The sequence below is a fragment of the Hevea brasiliensis genome, chromosome 8, assembly GCF_030052815.1.
Source record: "Hevea brasiliensis isolate MT/VB/25A 57/8 chromosome 8, ASM3005281v1, whole genome shotgun sequence".
NCBI classification, from domain to species: Eukaryota; Viridiplantae; Streptophyta; class Magnoliopsida; order Malpighiales; family Euphorbiaceae; genus Hevea; species Hevea brasiliensis.
In genome coordinates this window covers 11,265,420-11,269,564 of record NC_079500.1, presented here as the reverse complement: position 1 = coordinate 11,269,564, position 4,145 = coordinate 11,265,420, and the positions used below count along the sequence as shown (strand labels likewise).

Below are 4,145 nucleotides of genomic sequence, written 5' to 3'. Positions count from 1 at the left end.
TTGTACCGAAAACATATTATATTATGCCAAAAAAATAAGTAAAAAACAATTTTATGAATGTATACTTTATATTTTTAAATATATTATAAAATTTTAATATAATTATATGTTTATACGTAATTAAATAAAATATATAGTATATTTATAATAATAAAATATTTATATTCTAATATTATAATTTATTTCTTTAATTAGATGTACATATGCAAAGAGTATTAACAAGTAGAGTAAAATTGTCTACTTAAAAAATAATAAAAATTGTAGGTAGTTATTAAGTCTATTGAGGTATACATAAAGAAAAAATATTTATGAACAGAATAAAAACATGTACAGAAAAAAGATAAAAAAAATTTCAAAATTTTAGAGTACTAATATATATATATATATATATATATATATATATATATATATATATATATATATATATATAAAGAAAACAAATATATAAATAAATAAAGAAAATAAAGAAGATAAAATTTTATAGATGAACTTAAATATAAATATATATAAAAAGAAAAAAAAGCATTTAGGGCAAATATTTCTTTTAAGTGTGGTGTGTGTTGTGACATTGAATGTGAGAAACATATCTTCATCATTTATCTAAAATCTAATTGGAGGAATATTCATATTTTTCTTTGTTAAAACAAAATATTTAGTGATTTGCAAATCAATACAAGAGAACATGACATAGAAAAATTTTAAATAATAATGAAAATTAAACAATAAATCAACATTTACACGTGTTATATTGTCATTAAGTAAAAGGAAACAAGAACTTAGCTCTACTTCAGATCAAGTGTTATACCTGTAGTTATTCAACAAAGTCAGACTAGATAAAATTAGTTAACTCGATTTTGATTAGTTTTTAGTTAGACACCTCTCTTGATGCAATTTGCTATTCCTTCCTTTCCATGTGTCATAGATGTAAGTGTAGCAAGCATCCATAAGAAAAGAAGACATGAAATTCTCTTGGGTTAAACGCTTATTAGCCTTGAAAGCAACAAAATTGCATTCTTATTCCATACTGCCTTCAATGTCTTTTCCTATTCCAACTAAACCAACTAGCCTTCTCTCCCTCTTCTCAGTCCACTCCAAATTTAGCTTACTTCTCCTTGTCCAAATTTAGCCACCCATCTTTCTCAAATGTAGGGTTTAGGGTTCACCTCTGTCATATACTCCTCTTTATTTGAACGCTTTGATATTTTCTTCATGCAATTCCCGAAGGGGTATGGTAGCCCTTGTAAACAGATCCAAATCCTCCCTGACCCAACTTCCTTTAACTCGAGAAGTTTTTGGTAGATGAAACAAGATCCTGGTAAGAATTATCTTCTTGGACCTGCTACTCTTTCAATCTCATCGTTCATTGATGTTAAGTTCATTTTCTCTGTTGTCTGTTCACCCTACTTCTTCCTTATCCAGAAAATAAGGAAGGAATAAATGTTGGAGTTGTTCAGGCCCATAAAAACTCACTCCAGAATTTAGTGGAATGTGAGATCCAACAGGAACAAGGAAGAAAGCGAGCCCAGAGCCATACTGGTTAGGACCTTGGATGACAATGAAGAAAGAGAAATGGGCAGTGATATCGGAGAGATGTTTGATTTTGGAATTCCTGATGGGCACCTTCTAAACATATAAGTGGCTCGACCAACTTGGCCCATGTAATCGACACTGTTAAATTTCAACATTTCCAGCAATAGGTGCTGGTGTGTTTGGGATCAAAGTGTGTTATTTCAAAGGATATTGGATTAAAGAGGAGGAGGAGGAGGAGGAGGGAGTGGAGGTGACTTTTTCAAGTTGTGGCAAGAGGTGACCAGAGAGTGACACCGATGAGGAGGAGAAAGGTAGGAAGGGAAATGTGAGATTAAGAGGGAACAAGTCAAAGGTAGTTCGGTTTAAGGAAGGCACCCTTTAAAGGTTGCTAACATGCCATATTTAACTCAAAACCAAACTTTAACACTAATTCAAATAACAATGCCAAACGAGTTCCAAGTAACTTGAACAGCCCAGTGGAACTATCCAAAACCCCTGAAAAGGATGAGACACTAATTTTTGGTGGGGGAAGGGCTGGGAAGAGAACAATAAGAATCCAGATTTCACCAAGTGAAGAAGGGGGCAAACCATCACCAACTATGCACGAATCCATCATGCAACAGCTCTAGAAAACATTTAGACACCGAGCCAACATAAGAAGCAATCACAATAAATAACAGATCAGTTGTTGCACAAAATAGATTAGCGTAATCAGATTTTTGAACATGGCGACAGTGTTGCAATTTGCTGTATCACTTTGACCATCTTGTGTCTTAGTAATTTTCAAGTACCCCACTTGCCACTTGTCTCAGCTGTGCATTCATGCCCTGAGTTCTGCTAAACTAGGAAACAAAGGGAAGAAACATGCATACTAGATTAAAAAAGGGTGAGACAACAGTATCGTAAAGAAAACAAAGAAAATCACAACAAATAAATTCAGAATAATTTCAATGGCATGACAATCGTCCACCAAATCAAGGAAGTAGAAACACTCACAAGAAAAAGATTCGCAGTTTAGCCCAATACATTCAATGGTCTCTCATTGCTCAAAAATACTTTGGTCCTGAATTTTATAAAATCAGCAGTTTAGAGTTTTTCCATTTTCCAGTTTCTTATGTTCTTTAGAGACCTACTTTAGCCAATAAAGGACCTAAAGGTTAAATTTTTATAAAGCCAATGGAGCAAAGTGACCAATTTGAAACAAAAATGAAGTCTCAGCCCAGGACCTACCAAACATGCCCCAAAAAAATGCTGCAAAATCTTTAGCAAACAAGAAATAATCATGAAAACAGATGGAGATATTTCACTTCCATGCACTTGCAATGTTGTTGGACACGTTGAAAATCATGAAAAGAAACAGAAATTGAAGTAGATGAGAGAAGATAACTACTCAAAAAAAACACAATACATGATACATACAGAAGCAAAGTTTTCATCACAACATATCTCATTTTTTACCCTAAAGCACCTCTTCATTTGAGTAATTTGGTACATGGACCTTCAGTGATTAAGCTTGGGTTGAGAGGGAAGATGAATTGAGAATAGTTAGTGATTATTAATTACAAGAAACCAATCACAGATCTTGCTTTTTACTACCTAACCCACCAAGAAAAAGGGAAAAAAAATTAAAGGATATTCAAGAAGATCATCAATCAAAGAAAATAAAGAAAATTTTACCTATAAATGGAAATTGCAGAAGAGGAAAATAAATTTTCTTTCTACTAATACTGTATTTAAAGGGGAGAAAACTTGAAAGAAATTGAAGATAAAGAGGAAATTAGCAAGTACACCCAAGTTAGAGAATGTTTCTGTAAATGGAAATAAATAGAAAACTCTCAGCAGTGATAAGGGGAAATCCTGAAGGAGCTAAGAATCTGAACATATGCTTAAAACGATTTTTAAAAAAATAAAAAAAGAATCTGTACCAACACTAACAGGAACAGAAAAAGACCTTGCAAAGAACCCTAGGTGAAGAAATTAAGAGGCGAAGAAAGAAAGAATAGTTGATGACAGAACCTACCAGTGGCAATCTAGGCTACAAATCCAAGCTCATTTACAAGAAGCAGAAGGCACGAGGATTGACCAGTACAGATGTCTAGTTTCAGCCATTGCTTTGCTTTTCTCTGGTGCTGTCCTTTTTGGTGCTGTTGTCACTGTAAATTCAAGGCCACCAATGGCATTAAAGGAAAGAAAGAGAAAGAGAAAGAGCTTATCAACTTAACCTAGTTGATGAATGAAAAAGAAAGATTCTTTTTATGGCCAAACAATGAATAAAGTGACTGTGTGAAAACTTCTCGCTTTGGTTTTGGTAGATAAAATGGAAAATATAATAAAAGAAAATTCTTTTTTTTGGGAAAAAAATATAAATAAATAAAATATATTTCAAATTTCAATATAATTTAGTGTCCACAAACAAGTGTACTCTTACATTATTAATGGAGATTTCATGTACACTTATTTTGTTCTTTTTGTTTTAGTGGATAAAATATTTTTTTATTCAATTTAATAATTTATTTCAATTTAAATTTATTATTAAATTAAAATTATTCAAATCCAAATGTTGAATAGATTTGAAAGCCAAATTTAGAATTAAAATCGATATTTTATGACTTTGA

The 4,145-nt window shown here is 31.8% G+C and overlaps 1 long non-coding RNA gene across 3 annotated transcripts; it reads right to left on the bottom strand.

Annotated features, from left to right (window-relative positions):
* Positions 1 to 674: 674 nt before the first annotated feature.
* On the bottom strand, positions 675 to 3,895 carry LOC131182289 (uncharacterized). Of its 3 annotated transcripts, XR_009150573.1 has the most exons (3): positions 3,551 to 3,840; positions 2,527 to 2,593; positions 2,180 to 2,372 (listed from the first exon to the last, which is right to left on the bottom strand). It is a non-coding gene; the product is annotated as an uncharacterized LOC131182289 (long non-coding RNA). The 3 variants fall into 3 exon arrangements; XR_009150574.1 differs by lacking the exons at positions 2,180 to 2,372; positions 2,527 to 2,593 and adding an exon at positions 675 to 1,544 and having other exon boundaries at positions 3,551 to 3,895; XR_009150572.1 differs by lacking the exon at positions 2,527 to 2,593 and having other exon boundaries at positions 3,551 to 3,895.
* Between the last annotated feature and the right edge of the window lie 250 nt (positions 3,896 to 4,145).